This window comes from Canis lupus, chromosome X (assembly GCF_011100685.1).
Source record: "Canis lupus familiaris isolate Mischka breed German Shepherd chromosome X, alternate assembly UU_Cfam_GSD_1.0, whole genome shotgun sequence".
NCBI lineage: Eukaryota > Metazoa > Chordata > Mammalia > Carnivora > Canidae > Canis > Canis lupus.
The window spans coordinates 9,650,272-9,671,884 of record NC_049260.1 but is presented as its reverse complement, the minus strand read 5'-3'; the positions used below and the strand labels follow the sequence as shown (position 1 = coordinate 9,671,884).

The 21,613-nt window shown below is 44.8% G+C and overlaps 1 long non-coding RNA gene across 3 annotated transcripts in view; it reads right to left on the bottom strand.

Moving 5' to 3' along the window:
* The window catches only part of LOC106558479, a 56,378-nt gene that overhangs the window by 9,197 nt on the left and 25,568 nt on the right, over positions 1-21,613 (bottom strand). Inside the window, exons 2-4 of one of the 3 annotated variants that reach the window (XR_005386123.1) lie at positions 19,138-19,240; positions 3,670-3,780; positions 1,348-1,509 (exon numbers count right to left, since the gene is read on the bottom strand). This is a non-coding gene — a long non-coding RNA (uncharacterized LOC106558479). Of the gene's footprint in view, positions 1-1,221; positions 1,510-3,669; positions 3,781-19,137; positions 19,241-21,613 lie in introns of those variants that run through there. The other 2 variants (XR_005386121.1, XR_005386122.1) reach the window with 2 other exon arrangements.

The following is a 21,613-nucleotide window of genomic DNA, read 5'->3' as shown; positions in this document are numbered from 1 at the left end:
TCATGGATAAATAAGCAAATCTTTAAAAAATAATAATAAATAAATAGCCAAACTGCTGTACCTGAAGGCCATGTCGCCCTATCTTTAGCAAGGAGAGCAGAAATGAAACTTTTCTTTCCACACCTAAGTGACGCCAGGTTTGATGTACCCGCTATCCTTAGCACACTCTGTTCCTTTTGCCGGCCTGCTCCTCTGTGCTTTTAGCTCTGAACCTCCTTCCTGAAAATGTCATTTTTATTTGTCTGCAGAAATAAAACCCTTGTTTTATTGTTTTTCCAGGTTTTAATATCGAACGTATTGGTTAGTTTTGTTACTCAATGAGGAAGCAGTAAGGAGGTCCTGGGGGCTGGGAAAGGTCACAGAGTCTGGAGACCAAGACCTAGTCCCTCGTGGTGGCACGGCAGCCCTGGTTGTGATGGAACAACGACTCTTCTATTGTACTTACGCCACACATCTGAACACACACACACGCACACGTACACAATACCTTCAGATAAAAGCACACATAAAGTTGCATGCGTACAATAGCAGAAAACAAAAATTGTAGGGACACCTGGGGGGCTCAGCAGTTGAGCATCTGCCTTCAGCCCAGGGTATGGTCCCGGGGTCCTGGGATGAGTCCCACATCGGGCTCCCCACAGGGAACCTGCTTCTCCCTCTGCTTGTGTCTCTGCCTCTCTCTCTGGGTCTCTCGTGAATAAATGAATTTTTAAAAAATCTTTGAAAGTACAATTGCTAGTAGAACTCGGGCAGCTCTCGGGTGGCTCAGTCGGTTAGGCATCCGACTCTTGGTTTTGGCTCGGGTCATGATCTCAGGGTCTGGAGATGGAGCCCTGCATCAGGCTCCAAGCTCTGCTCAGAGTCTGCTTGAGATTTTCTCTTCCCCACTGCCCCTCCCCCCTGCTCACGTGTGCTCCCTCTTTCTCTCAAAAATAAATAAATTAAAATCTTGAAAAAAAAGAACTCAGGGAGCTCTTGTTTGTAATGCTTTAATTCAGAAGCATATGTGTTGGGGCACCTGGGTGGCTCAGTCAGCTAAGTGTCTGCCTTTGGCTTGGGTCATGATGCCAGGGTGCTGGGATCGAGCCTCCCACCAGGCTCCCTGCTCAGCAGAGGGCCTGCTTCTCTCTCTGCCCCTCCCCATTGCTCATTCTCTCCCTCTCCCTCCTCTCTCTCTCTCTCTCTCTAAAATAAATAAATAAAATAAATTTTTTTAAAAGAAGCATTTATTGGAATATATGCTAAGTGAAATCTATTGAAATATTTTGCTAACTGAATTTTAGTATAAGCAGTTTTCTTTGTAACTCCATGCATTTTGGCATTTTGCTTATGCATTGAAATGCTTACTCTAGACAAGGTCCTGTGGATTTTGTCAGACCACCGTTGGACGTCGTAGTACAGAAAAAAATTCAAACGCTGACTCCAGAGAGGTAAGAACGATAACTTCACATGGTACAGAACTTTCTGATGATCTCACTTGATACAAGTACAAGTACAGGCTTGGAAGATCTAGAAGGGAGATAAGATAGCATGTCTCTTAAATTGTAAACCTCTTTCTGCTAAAAAAAATAATAATAAAAATAAAATAAAATCCCATGATTTTGAGTATTTGCTAAAGTTACAAAGAGCAATCAGAGAGCAAGATTCACGGGGCCCAATGCCTTGCTTTTTTTTTTTTTTTTTCAAAGATGTTATTTATTTATTCATGAGAGACACACAGAGAGAGGCAGAGACACAGGCAGAGGGAGAAGCAGGCTCCCTGCGGGGAGCCCGAGGTGGGACTCGATTCCAGGACCCCAGGATCACAAAGGCAGATGTTCAACCACTGAGCCATCCAGGCGTCCCCCTACATCCTGCTTTTTAAATCGTATCCTATTCACTGAGAGAATAAAACTTGAACAATTTACTTTGTCTGTGTGAGTATGGCCTTTGCCATCTTGAAATAATTTCTGTCTGAATTAAGGCATTAAAGGGCAATCAATCAGCTGAACAATGGGAGACTGGCCCCAGAGTGGGCCAGGTCCTGATGTTATTTGTTATATTTTAATATCATACATTGTATGTCATCTCGGGCCTCCTACTGTCCCTGTAATCCTCTCGAGTATCCCTCAGCTATGCTCTGACGCCCAGTTGGAAGGCCGGAATGTACCATCGCTCCTGGTTACAGGCCCTCTTCCCACGGAACCGCCTCGGACTGCTCTACCCCAACATCTGCTGAAGACAGACTTCCAGTTCTTCACTCTCTTATCACTGAGCATTTTTCCAGCATCAGACATTATTTGTCTCTCAAAGTATTATAATCCTGGCTCTAACCTATTTGATATTTTTTGCAGGAAATATTTAAGTATCTTTTTATTAAAGCATAACATACATAGGGGGAAAGTGTACACGTTAGACGTGGAAACTTGAGTTTTTGCAAAGTGAACATACCTGTGTAAACAGTACCCAGATGGAGAAACTCAGCATCACCCATACCCCAGGAGCTCTCTCGTGACCCCTTCCCGGCCCTATGCCCACCCCCCTAACCCCACCAACAGCAACTACAAGGCTGACTTCTAACAGCCCAGATTAGGTTTTCTCCCCCCTGTTTTTTCATACTCTACAGAAATGAAACCATCAAGTATTGCATTTGTGTCTGGCTTCTTTCTCTCAACACTGTTTGTGAGATTCAGGTTACTGGAAAATTTTAAACTCGAAAGTTTAATTCTTGTTTATCCCTCTTGAAGGTTAGTGTACGGTGTGGGGAAAAGAACAAAAATATTTCTTTTAGAAAAGTTGACTCTCAGGGGACCTAAGAATCCAGCCCTCGTAGTTTGGATAGTACTGTTTTTCACTTGTTCTGTGCTTTCTTTTTCTTAGAAATTGAGCTTTGATTATCATTCTGTTTCCTGTCCAGAGTCAGCGTTGAGTACAATGAAGCTGTGGCCTCGGGTATATTGGACACCTCGCACAGAAATTGTACCTGAATTCTTGAAAGCAATTAGAAGGTAGAGCTTGCTGCCCCGCAAAGCCACCCAGAGCATCGTAGCTGCACATCTAAAGCGAGCCAGGCTCTACTGCGTTATTACGTATTTAAAATCCTTTCTTGACTCCTAACTCTGGGAAACGAACTAGGGGTGGTGGAAGGGGAGGTGGGCGGGGGGTGGGGGTGACTGGGTGGCGGGCACTGAGGGGGGCACTTGATGGGATGAGCACTGGGTGTCATTCTATATGTTGGTAAATTGAACACCAATAAAAAATAAATATAAAAAAATAAAAATAATAAAATCCTTTCTCATAGCTGCCTATCTGTGTTACATGCCTTACAACGTCGATGAGCAGAACCAACACGGGGCAGTGGGAAGAAAGCTGAGCAAAAGGGATAAAAGACTCCTATTCTGTTCCAAACGTGGGCTCATCCAGTTGGGTCACACTGAGTCTTTGAGCAACACTTGCCCTCATCTCTCAGGCTTGAAGGAAAGAATGAGACCACGTGTAAGAAAGGCTTCACAGACTGTACTGGGCCACACGGTTGCAAGCTGCCCCACATCACTGCACCCTCTCATTCCACGCTTGCTGTTCCTATTCACAGGAGATCTGATTCCTTCTTTCTGCTCAGCACTTCTTTTCCATGACCTTCTCCCTGCTCAGTGGCTCATTTTCCTTTCCTACCTGTTCTTCGATGCCTACCTCCAAGTCTGACATGTTCGTGAAGTTTCTGCCATATGTGCCCGTTGCTTTCTCTCTCTTCTTTGGACTCCTTTTATCCTCATGGATAATGTTCCTTCTTTGTTTTCTTTCCTCAAATAGAAAAAAATATATATATACACACACACACACGATATATATATATGCACATATATATACACACACAGATATATAATATTTTGGTGGGTCTGCTAGCTTAAAAAGGACATGGCAGGCATTTCACGCATAGTGTTCATTGCTTCTAAGTATTTAAAAAGAAGGGATAAATTCAATGGTGCACTGGCAAAAGCCCTGGTTTGTAGCATTTGCTGATTTCCATGGTGTAAATACTTCCATCGTGGCCGATGTCAAGCTACCAGCCTGTCATCAATCAACTCACACAACTCCTGAATTTTTAAGAATTAGATCTTATGGGCCAGTGTGAGCTGGCTCCAGCACCCCACTTGACAAAATGCTATAAATAAGAAGTCCCTTCTAAATAAACATCATAACCTTCTTCCTGAGTCATAAGAAAATCTGGTATTCAAGTTTGTCAAAGTCATTCTGGTGCTTCCTAGTCTCCCAAGAGAAGGTTGGAGATGAACATTTTTCAAGAATAGATTAACATGGACAGATGCTACAAGCCAATGCCTAATTTCTCAGAAGCATCTTGCTCTGTCTGTCGAGTGTGGCCAACGCCACAAAGTGATTCATCTGTATCATGTGTGTGACTCGGTGTCACCTTAATTAGAAATGCCACTCTTCTAACCATAGAACTGCGCTTCAATTTTAATTTGAAAAATGAAAATGTTCCCACTGCGGAAAATGTATTTCCAACATGTTGAAGCTTTGAGTAGAAGGCTCTCAATTGGTGAGGTGCAGGATTTTGGTCTTGAAGCTGTAGGAAACTCTTGAGAGCTCCAGGGCGGCAGGGGAAGGAGGCCAGGGCACCAGGGAGACTTCCTAAAGAGAAACATACCAGAAAGCAACCAAAGGCCCTATACATTCCTTGAGTGTTTTGAGAGATTTAGTACTAAAGTCTCAACAAAAAGCTTAAAATCATACAGTAATCGTCTGCTTGGCAGAAAAACACAGTTTCTTAAAAAACCATATGAAGTTCATTTTTAACAATCCATGTCTCTGTAGAGAAAGCAATCTGGTTTAGTGAGGTCAGATTCTTATAAGCATCAAATAAGATTCATCAAGATATGATAAATTTGGACTTTTTACCTAGCCTGAGCCAGATCTTTGGAAATTTACTATCTCTGGGTCACAAGGAAAGAGCGAGGTGAAATGCACACGAGCAGACGTACAAAGGCCATATGAAGGAATAATTGAACTACGCTATGCTAGCTGAGCCCTGATCCTTTGTTTTCTGAGACAGAACTAGGAACTGACCTACATACCAATCATTTATTTTTTTTCTCTTGAATTAAAAATGAGTTCACTGTACAAAAGTGGCTGGTTTCCACGGGGTGGGGGGTGGATCAAGGGAATGATACAAATGGTTTGCATTCAAAGGGCCTCTGTAAACAATGAAAAGCAATTCTCTGGAACTGTAGAACTTAAAATAAATAAAGCATGTGGGCATTTTGGGTGGAAATCATAGGGGTTTGAGATGTTGAAGTCCCAGCTCACAGTAGTTCAAAATCTGACCTTATTTAGAAATAGGATCATTGTAGATGTAATTACTGAAGATGATGTCATACTCAAAAATCTTCAACAAAATACCAGCAAACCCAATTTAAGAGCACATCAAAAGGTTTATTCACCATGACCAAGTGGGATCTATTCTGGAATATAAGAGTGGTTCAGCATATGAGAATTAATCAGTATAACATGACACAGTGATAGAATGTGAGACAAAAACCACATGATCATTTCAATTAATGCAGGACAAGCATTTGACAAGATCCAACACCTTTTCACGATAAACAAACAAACACCCAACATACCAGGAGTAGAAGGAAACTACCCCCACATAATGAAAACCACATATGGGGGACTTGGGTGGCTCAGTGGTTGAGCATCTGCCTTCAGCCCAGGGCATGATTCTGGGGTCCTGGGATCAAGTCCCGCATTGGGCTCCCTGCAGGGAGCCTGCTTCTCCCTCTGCCTGTGTCTCTGCCTCTCTCTCTCTCTGTGTCTCTCATGAATAAATAAAGTCTCTAAAATAAATACATACATACATACATACAAACCACATATGAAAACCCCAATAGCAAACATCATACTCAGTAGTAAAAGATGAAAAATCTCCTCTAAGATCATGAGCATGATAAGAATGCTCTCTCTTGCCACTTTAGTTCAATGTAGTATTGAAGTCCCAGACAAACCGAATAGATAAGAAAAAAAAAAGAAAAGGGATTCAAATTCAGAAGAAGTAAAATTATCTTTGTTTGCAGGGGACATGAGCTTATATGGGAAAACTCGAAAGAACTCCACAGAAAAGTGTTAGAACTAATAAATGATTTAGCAAAGTTGCAGGAAACAAAGTGAATGTGCTAAAATCAATTGTGGCTCTACGCACTGGCAGTGAACAATCAGAAAAGAAAATTTAAAAAATATTTACAGCAGCATCAAAAAGAATAAAATACTTAGGAAAAAACCTAAGCGAGGAGGTGAAAGACTCACATATGGAAAACTATAAAACACAGTTGAAAGAAATTAAAGACATAAATAAATGGAAAGACATTTGTGTTCATGGATTGAAAAACTTAGTATTGTTGGGATGTCAGTACTATCCAAAGCGATCTACAAATTCATGCAAGCCCTGTCAAAATCCCAGCTGCACTTTTTGCAGCCAACCCCCTCCCAAAAAAGCCAGAAAAAAAAATTTAAAATTCATGTGAAATCTCTAGGGACCCCAAATAGTCAAAACAATGTTGAAAAAGAAGAGTGAAGTTAGAGGTCTCACACTTTGTGATTTCAAAACATATTTTTTAAAAAGATTTTTATCTATTTATTCATGAGAGACAGAGAGAGAGAGACAGAGAGAGAGAGAGGCAGAGACATAGGCAGAAGGAGAAGCAGGCTCCATGTTGGGAGCCTGATGTGGGACTTGATCCCGGAACCTCGGGATCACGCCCTGAGCCAAAGGCAGATGCTCAACCACTGAGCCACCCAGGTGTCCTTCAAAACATATTTGAAAGCTATAGAAATCAGGGGCTCCTGGGGGGCTCAGTCAGTTGAATGTCTGCCTTCAGCTCAGGTCCTGGTCCTAGGGTCCTGGGAATTGGGCCCTGCATCAGGCTCCCTGCTCTGTGGGGAGTCGGCTTCTCCCTCTCTGCCTGCTGCTGCTCCCTTTGCTTATGGTCTCTCTCTCAAATAAATAAAATATTTAAAAAATAAAGAAAGAGAAAGAAAGAAATAGTATTCAAAAGAGTGTGGTACTGGCATAAAGACAGACCTTTAGACTAATGGAATAGAACAGACAGACCCCAAATAAACCGTCAGATATGTGGTTAACTGGTCTTCAACATAGGTGCCAAGACCATTTAATGGGGGAAAGGATGAACCTTTTCAACTAATAGTGCTGGGGAAACTGGATATCCACATGCCAAAGGGTGAAGTTGAACCTTGCTCTTATACCATATATAAAAATGAACCCAAAAGTAGATTAAAGACCTGAACTTAAGACTCAAAACTGTAAAACTCCCAGAAGAAAATGAAGGGGAGCAGGATGAGATATTTCCAAATGTGCTGCTTTGACATAAAGATTATTTTGAGTTAGAAATAATCAAAACCCAGCAGATTCAGGAAAAGTAGTCCTGCCCCACCCCCCCAACTGCCTCCATTTACAGTGGAAATGAGAGCCTGCGAGGGAGGGGAAGTACTATCAGAGGCCCCTTGGGCCAGAAGGAGCTTCATCTGCATCACAAAACCATCTTGTTTCTGCAAACCTCTCCTTTCACCTTCTTGCCAATGGGCTTTCTTCCCTTGGTGTCAGCGGGCCCCTCCTTTTTCCTTGGCTCCTAGGAGCTTCGCGGTGCCTCGGGAGGTCCCTGGAATCTCCTGTCTGGGTGGCTTCCCTGTATCTGTGCTATCCAATTTGATTTTCTCCTGTTAATCTGTCTTATGTCCATTTGATTCTAAGTCCAGCTCTAGCCGAAGGGCCTTGAAGAGCAGAGGATGGTCTTCCTCTCTGACAAAAGCATAAGGGAAGAGCTCCGTGACTTTCTTGGAAATGCACAGAAAACAAAAGCAATAATAGACAGATGGGACTCTATCAAACTTACAAGCCTTTGGGCGGGAGGCAGCTTTAGGATAAAGCTGAGCATCTCTTTCCCAGCTACTGGCTGCCAGCAACTCCTTGAAGTGGATGGTGAGCGCAAGCTTCGTACCTTTTACGAGAAGCCTGTCCTGTAGAAGTTGTCTTTGATGCTCTGGGTGAAGAATGGAAGGGTCACATCAGGGGTGGCAATGGCAGGCAAGGCTTCCCCAGGGAGCAGGGTGTCTTGACCCATGGCCGTGTCCACCTGCACCCATAGGACGTTCCTGCCCCAGACCAAGGAGGCCTGGAGAAAGGAAGCGCAAATCTGTTCGGGGTTGCACCGTATCCATCTCCGTGTTCTCAACTTGGTCATGGTAAACAAAAAAAGGAACAAGGACATTTCTGGACTCACTGATACTACTGGGCCTCGTCGCCCAGGGCCCAGAAGAACTCGTGGAATCCGCAAACTCTCCGATCTCCCCGGAGAGGATGTCTGCCAGTATGTTGTGAAAAGCCCCTAAACAAAGACAGTAAGGAACCTAGAACCGAAGCGCCCAAGATTCAGCGTCTTGTGACTCCACGTGTCCTCCAACGCCAATGTCGACGTATCACTCGGAAGAAGCAGCATACTAAGCAAGGAAGAGGCTGCAGAACCTGCTACACTTTTGGCCAAGGGAATGAAGGAGGCCAAAGAAAAACGCCAGGAACAGATTGCCAAGAGACGGATGGAGGTTGTCCTCTGAGAGCTTCTACCCCTAGGTCTGGGTCCAGTCAAAAAGGATTCTCTAAGAGCAGCCAGTCGATAAGGTCAGACATCAACAAACCGACCAACCCGCAAAACAAAGCAAAACAAAACAAAGTTCGCGTATCAGAGAGCATAATCAAGAAAATGAAAAGGCAACCATCTATCTAACAAGGGACAAATAATTAGGACACAGAACCACAACTCGATAAGAATAACAGCAAACAACCTGATTTATAAGTGGCCAAAAGACTTGAACAGACATTCCTCCAAATGGCCAAGAAACCCATGAAAAGATGCTCAACATCATCCATTACAGAAATGCACATCAGTACCACAATGAGAGGCCGCCTCACATCCAGTATGATGGCAAAGAAAAGAAAAACAAGTATTAGTGAGGATGTGGAGTAATGGAAACCCCTGTGCCCTGTTGACAAGATCGTAAAATGGTGCAACCAGTATGAAAGAGTAGGACAATTCCTCAGAAAAGTAAATCTAGAAGGACTGCATGACCCAGTAATTCCACTTCTGGGTATATATCCGAGAGGATCGCAAGCAGGGTTGCAAAGATTGCCTGTTCTAAGGGAAACAAACTGTTTTGTTTTGATCAGGCCCACGGAGGACCTGAAGCCTCTGGCCAACAGCCCCCTGGAGCTGAGGCTTGCTGATAACCACATGGAAGGGCCGCAAACAGATCCTCCAACCTCAGCCAGAGGTCAAGGGACTATAATCCTGGTCAACAGTTCAACTGCAACCTCATGAGGTCCCAAGAACCATCACCCAGCTAAGATGCTCTTGAATTCCTGATCCACAGATGTGGTGAGATAATAAACGTCTGCTGGTTTAAACTATGATTTGGAGGGCCCCTGGGGGCTCAGGGGGTCAAGAGTCTGCCTTCAGCTCAGGTCATGATCCCGGGGTCCTGGGATGGAGCCCCATGTCGGGCTCCCTGCTCAGTGGAGAATCTGCTTCTCCTTCTGCTTCACCCCCTGCTAGTTCTCTCTCTCTCTCTCTCTCTCCAAGAAATAAATAAAATCTTTAAAATGACAACAACTATGATTTGGGGGAGTTTGTTATGTAACTATACAAAATGAACAGATAACCATAGCGCTAACATTGTGAATGGAATGGAGACATTTAAACATCACTGCAGAGACTCATCCCTGTTTTTCAACTTGGGCTGCTATTGTACATTTATGGGGGGAAAAGAAAGAGTTCATTGTTTAAAGTGCTTTTTAAATGTACATAAGCATGGTTGCTTAATAGTGGTGGGAATGTCATCACCAAATATCGAAACTAGAGCGCACAGAAAATACCATGAGATCCCATCAGACTGTGACCACTGATGTTTGAAGGATCAAAATATTATAAAGTATTTTGGATAACTGAAAAATGTTGGCCTCATACGCCCTAGCAATATTTTCACTTTATATTCAAGATATTCAGATTATATGCTGTATTCCTCGCTAGGATTGCATGCTCCAGATCACAGAACATTGCCTCCCCTCATCATGATTTGAGAACATTCTATTTCACTGCAATTACAATTTTCAGGAGCGGCAGCTGCTGAATAATCATAGGAAAATTGCTTTAGTTCTCTTCCATAAAATCAACATGTTCCCAAACCCAGCATTTGTTGAGATTGTAATCCCCATGGCTCGAAAATGTGTGTGTAGACCCCTGTCTACACAAAGATCAAAATGAAATCTAAATGTATTTTATGAGACTTCCTTTGAATACCTTGGCTGCTTTACAGCATTGGGCAAAGGGCCTATTAGTATTCTCTGAATTATCTATTCAACCACTTTGTTTTTGTTATTTGCCCCAACTTGTCATTTAAAATAGAATATAGAATGTATAGATCCCCCTTAAAATGAAAGGTTAGAATAGATGATAGATAATTTTTAAGGTTCATTTTATAGACTGTAAGTATATCTAAGAATTGACTCCTGGGCCTAAAATGAGGAGTCTTGGGGCTTGTCACCTAGTGTGTGATCTAGAGTGTGTCCCTCCTTCTGGGGAGGGGCCAACTCTCCTACATAGAATGGAACACAGACTGGCCCTGAACAAGATACAGGCCATCCTGCTGAGGATGGAATCGATGATAGGAATGTTCTGGAATCTAGGCTATTTGTTGTAGTTCCTTAGCAGGCAGGTTGATTTTTTTCTGAATAAAGATGAAAGAGTGTCCTTGGGCAGAACCATTGGCATGTGGCCAATCCATGCAGCAGGCACAAGCTGCAACAGGAATGTGTATGTGGTGGGGGTGGGGTGAGGTAGAGGGAATCTGAGAAGGAGGAGCCCCCCTGTGGGGAGCCCCTTTATACAAGCACATAGATCCCAGTGAGGGGACAGTAAACCCTGGATAAGCTGGATGTTTCCAGGCTCCCTTCTATTGATACGTGCCTCGTTTGAGGAATGTGAACCTTAGAAGCTTACAGAGAAAAGTCTTTGTCAAGAAGCAATGAAAAGGAGTGCCCGGCTGGCTCAGTCAGGAGAGCATGCGACTCTTGATCTCGGGGTCATGAGTTCAAGCCCCACATTGGGTGTAGAGATTACAAAAGTAAATAAATAAACCAACTTTAAAAAAAAAAAAGAAAAGCAATTAAACAAGAAGGAAACACACTAGTTATTTTAACAGAGAGAATTTAATATACTCAGGGAAATAGGTATTAGAGGACTGAGAAGCCGTGGAGGGAAGACTGTAGGGACACCGACATAGTCACTGCTGCTGGAAGCAGCTGTCACTCCTAGGCCCTACGGGAGCAAACAGACATTGGGGCTATCAGAACCCCAAATCTATGAGCAGAGACCTGTAGAGCCAGGGTCTAGAGCTCTGAGGAAGCAGCTGCTAGTTGGCTGGTGTTAGTACCCTCAAGGGGATGGAGAATACTGGAAATTGGAACCAACTATTACTGGAAGCAACAGCTACAGGGCAAGGAAGCATGGTTAGGGTGACACTAACCTGCCCAGCAAGCAAATGGGAAGCAGTCGTGTCCTCCGTCCTTTTCTTCCTCTCGAGCTAGCACCCTTCCCTGGCACGGCCAGACAGGGAGACAGATGGCAAGGGGGCCATGAGGTTTGCAGAGTTCCAGCCCCAGCAGCAGAGGACAGAGTACAGACGGCAGGGCTTGAGCCGAGAGATTGTGGTTTAATAACTAGTCTAAGAGGCAGATAATACACAAAAGAGGGGCTGTGGCCCGGCATGATCTCAGAGCAAAGGACAATGGACTTGAGGCCGCTCAGAGAGAGTGGCAGGAAGTCACGGATCGGACCCTCCTCCTGTGAATAATATTGAAGCCAGGGATTGGACTCAGGGGGCCAGTGGAAGGCACAGGGGCCCAGAGATAGTTGGGCCATTTGGCTCAGGCCTCAAAGGTGGGTTTGGATGGGGCTCCATTTTAGCCATTGTTCAGCGGAGGGGTTTATAGGGGAGCAGAGTGAGTCCCCGTCTATGTGCATAGGCCATCAAGAAAAAGCAGTTCCTGCATTTAGGTGTAGCTCCGAAACTAATCTTGAAATAGGTAGCTTGTGTACATCCAGGGGCGTTGGAAGTAGGTATTAAAATGCACACAATATGATTAACGGTTTCCTGATTTGTCACCAGGGAAACTAGGAAGCTGATGGCCACTTGTTCTGCAGAGTTGAGTGAATGGTGGTGGGTGAGTAGCAGAACCTGTGACACACGCATGCGCTTTGTATCTGTATTGCACTATGCGTTTACATGCCTTGGGAGAGAGTTGGGGAAATAGTACTTTAGAGATTTTTATGTATTTACTTATTATTTGAGAGAGAGAGGGCAAGGGGGTCGGGGGTGAGGGGAGCAGAGGGGGAAGGAGAGAATCTCAGGCAGATTCCCCACTGAACGCAGAGCCCAACGCGGGGCTTGACCTCATCGCCCTGAGATCATGACCTGAACCCAAATCAAGAGTCGGACGCTCAGCCCCCCGAGCCCCCCAGGTGCCCCTGCGAAGTACTACTTTAATACTTCCTTCAAATTCCACCGCTCAGACCCTCCATGGCCATGCTCAGTGCGCCCGAGCGGCCCCTGGTCTCTGTTTGCTCCCCTGTGATCCCTTGCACCATTCTGAGCTTTCCTAGTTTGTGGCCCTCGTGCCCCAACCTGCTCCCCTTACAACGAAGCAAAGTTTCCACTTAGGGAAAGACACTCAGTGCCAGGTTTCTTGTAGAATCAAGATATCAAGACACCTACCTACAGGGGTCTCCCCTCTTTCCCCTTGATTTCATACCACGGAAGGGGCAGGAGGATCCATGTAGAGGAACTGTGTGATTATTTTCCAGCATCACTGATTCTGCTAAAGGAGATTCTAAAGAGAACTACCCACAGCCACAGCTTCAGAAGATACAAGGGGTTTTGATGCCAAGAACAAAAGATGCTTTTATGACCCAAGTTGGATGAGTCGGAAAGCCGCAACCATGGCTCTAAACAAGATCGGAACTGGAGCAAGTTGATGACAACGAAAAAAAAAAAAATAGGATTGCAAAAGATTCTAAATTGTCTCCTTGATTTCGTTTTACTCGATGACGTCCTCTTGTGAGCTATCAGATCTGCTTCTTAATATTTAAGGGTTCCTGTTTTTATAAAGTACAAATGGAAAACCGTGCGGTCATGGCAAAGCTCCCCTGGGAGCTTTGTGTACCTGGTTTCAAGTGCCCAAGAGAACAACAGCCTTTTGAGTTTTGGGGGCGGGGGGCAGTCTCAAAGATTCAAATGAACGGTAATAATGCACACACTAAAAGCACGGGGACGACAGTTCTCGCTTTGATCCCTGGCTGTTTCCAAAGCAGTCCCAACTAGGAATTTCTTGTACGCGTCGCCAGGCTCGCAGCTAGGTCCGTGCCACGCGTCGTCTGCAGACTAACCCAGGGAGTAATTATACAATCTGTCACTTTCGAGTAATAAGGTTGGGCTGTGTTTCATCAGAACGTCCAGCATTTATCACAGCCAGAGGATGTATACACTTGTACTCAAAACCACCTGCCACGCCTGTGAATAAGCCTCTTCCTCAGCTGCCACCTGTTGGGGTTGGGACTTGTAACTGGATTAATCGAGCTTAATCCAGAAAAGGACGAAGAGCTGAGTCTAGGGTAGATTTCCCTTGCGACTTTCCCAGCCGGGGTCTTTGCCTACTGTGCACGCGTCCAAGCTCCTGGCAGCATTTGCCTTTCAAGCTTCTTACCATTCATTCTGGCCCCGGATTTCCCACAAAAGCAACCTGTCCAAGAACCTCACGTGGATGGTGGCCAATCATCCTGGGACCCAGGGCTGCAACCCCCAGCCCCGGCCGGGCGAACCAGGACAGGTTGGTCAGCCGGCAGCTGGAGGCCTGGCCCCAGTAGGCATCAGGTGACAACCTCAGTGGGCGTCTTTTTTGGCCTAAATTCAGTCTCCCTGTAACAACAAGTAACAAGAGCTTCTAGTAGGTTTTCTGGTGGTGTGGTTAGAAAGCAAGCAATTTTGGGTTTACCCAAATGTAAATTTTATTGTTTAAAACAAGGGTCAGCAAATCCTGTCCCTCACCTGTTTTTCACGTTTTTATTTTTTTAAAGATGTTATTTATTCATTCATGAGAGACACAGAGAGAGAGAGAGGCAGACACACAGGCAGAGGGAGAAGCAGGCTCCATGCAGGGAGCCCGATGTGGGACTCGATCCTGGGATCCCAGGATCACGACCTAGGCCGAAGGCAGACGCCCAACCGCTGAGCCACCCAGGCGCCCTGTTTTTCGCATTTTAAGATGACTAAAAAAAGAAAAAACTACAGGACAGAAATTTTCCTAGCCTGCTCCTCGAAGCTGAAAATATTTTCTATCTGCTCCTTTACAGAAAAATTTGCTGATCGCCCGTCAAAGATACAGTGAGCTATAGAAATACCGTATAGCCCGAACACTAAGCCCATTTTTCTGATATGAGGAGATATATTTCTTACAAACTGCCCCAAATTCCTTTCTAAATTGTATATTATTTTGTCATATAATGCTTTATACATTTACAAAAAATGTAAAATGTTCAACTGTTTAATATTTTTCTAAATTTGCAAGTATCACTCCTAGTTATTTTTCTTTCTGAATTCAATGAAACAGTAGAAATCATATAACCAAGCCCTCTCATTTTGTAGGCGAGTAAACCGAGGCCGGGCAGAATGAAAGGGCTTGACAGAAGCTAGTCAGAGAAAGAGCCAAAATGAAGAACACTGCCCGGATTCTAGAAATCTCTTTTCTTTTTTTAAAGTTTATTTTCGGGGCACCCGGCTGGTTCAGCGGTTGAACACCTACCTTCGGCTCAGGGTGTGATCCCGGGGTCCTAGGATGGAGTCCCGCATCCTGCTTCTCCCTCTGCCTGTGTCTCTGCCCCTCTCTCTGTGTGTCTCTCATGAACGAATAAATAATATCTTTTTTAAAAAAGTTTATTTTTAAGTAATCTGTACAGCCAGCATGGGGCTGGAACCCACAAACCCAAGATCAGGAATCATGTGCTCTACCAACTGAGCCAGCCAGGCATCCCTAACATTCTTTACTTTCTCATTCAGGATGGCAGTGTAAAGATTTTTAAAAATTTTTATTTATTTGACAGAGAGACAGAGAACGAGTAATGGGAAGGGTCAGAGGGGGAGAAAGAGAGAAGCAGACTCCCGGCTGAGCAGGAAGCCCGATGCAGATCCCAGGACCCGCGGAGCATGACCTGAGCCACAGGCAGGCGCCCAGCCCACTGAGCCACCCAGGAGCCCCAGGATGGCAGGTCAAAGATGATCATTACTAGGTTGTTAACATACCAAATGTATTCTCCTGGATGATCCCCACTCTCTGTCCCCACTAGCCTGAGATAGAGGAATGTCCTTCCATCTCCCTGGGGCCATACTTGCCCAGGTCACCTGCTGATCCGGTGGTCTCTGGCAGTGTGTGCTTCAGACCTGGGTTTCCAGCCAGCCTTCCCGCTGCGGAGGCCAGTAGACTGGCCTGATGCGTGTGCACATTTGTATGTGTGTGTGTGTGTGTGTGTGTGTTGTTTTGTTTTCATGTCGGCCTCAGTTATTCTAATCCAGCCGCCAGTCTGAGTGGAACCTAAGAGACAAGTATGCTTTTAAGGCTCAATTGATTCTAATATGAACCACTGTGTTTTACAGAAAAGAAAACTATTTTTACAAAGGGTGAAATACGGAATCTCTTCACCAGAGCGCATACTCTGATTTTGGAAGTGCCTCAGGCCTGAGCGATTTTCAAACAACAGAATAATTTTAATTAGGAACTTCTAAGGAAAAAGCCATAGATTCTGCAGACTGTATTATAAGGTGATTGAAAAAAAAAAAAAAGAAAAAAATAAGGTGATTGAAGACGGATTCGGGCAATTCACTTTGGTCTCCATTTTAGGTGCCTCTTTATAAAGTTCGTTATAATCACCCTTCTTTTTTTTTTTTTTTTCCTGGCATCTCCAATCTACTTGAGGCTATGAAGAGGGCACTTAACTAACTCGTACCTCAATGTATGTAATAACTAGTGACCAATAGTCCTTAGAGTGTGGGGTCTGGGGTGGTCTGGTCAACATGGAGCTACTTGGATAGAACAATTGGTACCGAAGGAGAACAACACAGTTGGCCCTTGAACCACACAGGTTCGAACAACATGAGTCTATTTACACGTGGATTCTTTTTCTCAGTAAATACAGTACACTACTCTAAAAGTATTTTCTCGTCCTCATGATTTTCTTAATCACATTTTCTTTTTTCTAGCTTACTTTATCGTAGGAATACAGGATACAATAAATCTATACAAAATAAGTGTTAACCGACTGTTTGTGTTAGTCAGGCTTCTGGTCAACAGTAGGCTATTAGTAGTAAAGTTTCAGGGAGTCAAAAATTATATACAGCTTTCTGACTGCACAGGGGGTCAGCACCCCTCACAGCCACATCGTTCAAGGGTCAGCTGTATATGTTTTTATATACATCTATACCTATGTATATATGTGCATATATATGGGTATATATGAGATTACTGATATTCTGATTTCTAAATATTGAGCTGAAAAAATTTTGAGCCAGGAAAACATGATGTTAAATAACATAAACCTACTATGACATGTGATTTTAAATATAGATTTAATTATATATATATATTATATGCATGCATATTTGAACAATGTGTATTTTCCCCTAGTGTGTCAAATTCTAAGAGGTTATAAATATTTCCAAGTGAGGAGGATGAATTCTTTAATCACATTTCATGCCATTTGGAGTATATTTAAGACTCAGCTGAGCGTGAAGTAAAGACATGTTGTTGGCTGTAAGAAAGCAAAATTACTGCACGTAGGAAAATTTTCACCCCTCTGTGCTCAATATACAATTTTCTAAAATTTTACACCCACTGCTTAGATCAAATCTTCCAACGATAGAGCCAAAGACGAGAAATTATCATTTGGGTCCTGTTTCTTTGTAAAAAACAAAACAGAACAAAAAAAAACAAAGGTGGTTCCATATTCTAAATTAATACAGTGAACATGGGAATGTAAGTCCCTCGAGGTGCCCATTTGTCAGTAACAATTTGACTCGATAGGAATTTGTAAATGATATTCACAAAGAAGGCCATAGAACAGAGCTCAGCCTGGGCACCACTGACATTTCCAACCAAAGAAGTCTTTGTCACTCGGGGCCGTCCTGTGCATTGTTGGATGTTTAGCAGCATCCCTAGCCTTGACCCACTAGATGCCAGGAGCACGCACACCCCTTATTTGTGACAGCCAGAAATGTCTCCAGACACTGCCCAGTGTCCACATGGGGCGGAATCATCCCGGGTTGAGAACCACTGCCAGGGAGTATCGACCACAGAAGGGAAATCGTTTAGCAATGAGAACGTGAAATTACTTTGTCACTAAACCCCTCTCCTCCTTGCAGTATGAAATGGTAAGATGGCAGGCTCCTGACAAGAGTTACGGTGACATAAACAGTGACTCAGTTTCTAGGATGGCATTAGCAACTGGCAACGGACTCTCCTATTTATCATCACATCAGGCTTCCACTAAATCTTTCAAGTCTGAAAAGAAGAGGGCCAGGCCCTTCCAGGCACAATGCAGTCAAAGCTGAAACTGTGTCTTCATTGTAGCTGGAGAGAGGTTCTGATGGGGACATGGCTCTTCCCCGTGAACTGGTCCAGCGACCGTGCGTTGGAGGGGGATGGGCAACCGTGAGTGGAGGTGGAGTGGAGGGAGGGGTGCCGGGTAGACATTGGTCACCCCAGAAAATATGTCAACATCTGTCCATCACTGCGGCCCTGGGCCGAGGATCATTTTTTCTGCTTCTGTGAGCACCAATGAGCTGATGCCACCGAGCTGTGTCCTTTGTTGCCAGTGGCATTTCCCACCACTGTGCCACCTCTGATATGCTAATGAGGAAGCCCAGGGTTTTGTGTGGCTGAAAAGGCTTTCAGGCACCTTCGAGGGTCAACAATCCAACAATCTGGTGACTCAGCGGGCTGGGTGAGGGGCTCCCCCTCCCAGGGCCCTTCCTCACACCTTTTCTGTGAATGTGTGTGTGCTTGAGGGAGGGCGATTAACTATCTGGCTGCCAGAGGAAGGAATAGAACATTACAGAGAACGAGGGTGCACCCTGACAACCGCCAAGTGGCACGCGACCGTCTAGTGCACTCTGCGGTGAAGCCAGGAACCCGTGGCCCGGATCCGACAGTGACCCGATGGCACCAGCTCGTAGGGAAACTTCGACGAGAAAAATCCATGCAAGAGCTCTAACCCCGTCATGCCTGGTTCTTCATGTAAATCTACCCCGTGTGACTGCCACGGTTTAAAAATACCTTCCGTAGGCGTGCAGCATCATAAGGTCATAGAATTATGAAACGTCAAGTGGCAGAAGTATTTTCTTTTTTTTCTCTCTTGGCAGAGGTATTTGCTCATCCTAAGTCTTCAGTATTTATTCATTGGATCGAAATCAACAGGTTTAAAAGGAGTCTTGCGTGGATTCTTTTTCTAGAATGGTCTCTCCTTTCTAGAATTATTTAATGATTATTGTGTCTTTATTCAGATCAAGTAACCCCAAAGGTTTTTCTTGGGGGGTTTCTTTTGCCTTTTATTTTTTAACAAATTTATTTATTTCAAGTGGGCTCCATGCCCAGGGTGGAGGCTGAACTCATGACCCTGAGATCAGGCCTGAGCTGAGATCAAGAGTCAGATGCTTACCCAACTGAGGCACTCAGGTGCCCCCAAAGGTTCTTTTTTTAATCCAAATAAATTCATACTCATAAACTTTTCCCCACCCCTCACTGAAATTCTAAAAATTCCTGCTAATACTGTTAACGATTGCAAGGAAATACTGTTGTTCTCCTTTAAAGCCTGGATTGCCTGCTGCCAGGGTTTATGTATTTATCAAAGATTTATTGTGTCGGACACTCTAATAGGCCATGGCAACTCAAAGAAGAGTAAGGTATAATTCCTGACCCGAGGAGAAACATAAACGACATTAGGGAGATAATATGTAAAGCAATGGGGTCAGTACCTGACGAAGCCGTGTACACGGCACTTCGGATCACAGAAGAGGGGAAGTCAAGGAAAGCTTCCTGGAGGAGGTGAAGCTGCGTGCTGGACAGTGTGTTAGATGCCTAGGGAAAAAGAAAGGAAGTGTAAGCTACAACTCTGGGTTCCGTAAAACAAACAAATTACCCTGTAGAGAGAGTCAAGAATACGCCAGGGAAGAAGCACTGTGTAGCTGTAATGCTAAGCTGGTCCTCTCCGTTGTTGCTTTTGTTTTGTTTTACTATTTAAATGTTCTTTCTCTTTCTCTCTCTGTTTTTAAAAGATTTTATTCATTTGAGAGAGAGGCAGAGAGAGAAGGAACAGGTTGGGGGGGCAGAAGGTGAGAGAGAAATAGACTCCCTGCTGAGCAGGGAACCCATGCGGGGACTCGATCCTGGGACCCTGGGATCATGACCTGAGCCGAAGGCAGATGCTTAACTGACTGAGCCACCCGGGCGCCCCTTAACTGTTCTTTCTCTTGAGATATTTCCGTTTCACTGACAGAAGAGATGAAATCCTCATAGGAGAACATGAAATTTCCCCTTGTTTTCTTTCTTATTCTTGGTGACTATCAGCCCATCAGAAATAAGATTTAAGTGAATTTATGTTTTACCCCAGCAAAGAGCCCGGAGTTACCAGATCTGCTCAGTCTGCTCAGAAGATAAAAGGCAGATATTCTTATCCCAAAGAGGCGCCATCAGATTCATAGAAGTGTGGGTTGTTGGACTTCTGTGGTGTTAAATGTGTCTATCATGCCGCCTTCATTCATTAGCTAGTTGATTATTTCGCTTGAGATGTGGCTGCCTACACAGTGCAACCTTCAGTGATGTGAAGAGGACTGGAGTCCCTCCTTGACCTTCAGGAGCTCTGTCTGAGGCATAGGGGACACGTATGCACGTGACCTTGGACTGAATCTGAAGATCATGCATGAGTTTTCCAGGTGAAAAAAAATTAGAGAAATAGCGTTCATAGCAAAGGAAACAGCATAGGGACAGCTCTGGAGGCGGAGGAGCTCGGTGGGCTCTCCTATCAAGTGGTGAGCTGTACCCAGGAGACTGAGGGGCAGAGAGGGTTCTGGAAGAGAGGGCTGGGGTCCTTTGGTGAACGATCCTAAATGCCAAGCTAATCTGGTTGGCAGAGACACATAAGCATGAGAATGTCACCAGAAGCACTACGGCTACGCGGTACTGTCCCGTAGGACCCCCTGCAATGACGAAAATGTTCTATTTCTGCACTGAAATATTGTAGCCACTGGCCGTGCCTGCCTATGGAGCAACTGAAATGTGGCTTGTGTGACTGAGAAACTGAATTTTAATTCGGATGTCATTTACATTGATTTAAGCTGAACTCTAACAAGCCACACGTGGCTGGTGGCTAGTGACAGCAGAGTTAGAGTCCCTAGGGCTGGAAAGTTACCCCAGGAGCAGCAGGGAAGGGAGGGGAGATGGCTGCCCATGGGAACAAAGGACCCGATTGGAGAGGGAACGGCTTGTCTTCTCTTTCTTGCAGAGCTGGGTCTTTAATGTGATATAAACAATTTTGACTGTGGATTTGTGTATACGACATATAGACCCTAAATTATTACAGGGCCAATTTCGTCTGGGTGTCTGTAATGGAGAGGAAAGGTGTTTCAGGGTAGAGTTCTGGAATGCACCACTGATCCCACCTCTAGGCTGAGGATGGGACAGTGAGCAGTTCTTTCATTCCTTAGATTTTTTTTTTTTTTTTTAGAAAGGTGAGCAAGGCAGACACTCCACCTTCAAATTTTTTTTATTTTTTTAATTCATGATAGTCACAGAGAGAGAGAGAGAGAGAGAGAGAGAGGCAGAGACACAGGCAGAGGGAGAAGCAGGCTCCATGCAGGGAGCCCGACCTGGGACTCGATCCCGGGTCTCCAGGATCGCGCCCTGGGCCAAAGGCAGGCGCCAAACCGCTGCGCCACCCAGGGATCCCCATTCCTTAGATTTTTATTTCAGAGAGCTGAACTTCCATCCCACCCACCCCCTCCAACGTCTCTGCACACAGTGGCCAAGACGGTGGTACCCCATGGGGGGTGGGGGGGTGGGGCAGCGAGTTTGTCCCTCAGGGTACATTTGACATTTGGCAATACCTGGAGACATCTTGGTCATCATGATGGTCATGATGGGGGGAGGGGATGTTAGGGGCCTGCAGCGCACAGGACACCCTCCCCCACAGCTCAGAATGAGCTGGCCCAAAGTACCCCAGCCCTGTGGTGGAGAAATCCTGGTCTAGGACAGGACTTCTGAACCCTCAATGCCCATTAGAGTCCCTTGGGAAACTTCAGAGCTATCCCAATGCCCTGGGCCTTCCCCAGGCCCAACTGAATCTGAAACTCTGAGGGTGGGGCCCAGCCCAGGCACTGGGGCTTTTAGAAAACTTTCCAGGCGATTCTAACATGCAGCCGGAATTGGGAACTCCTTCAACATCCCAAAGCCCTA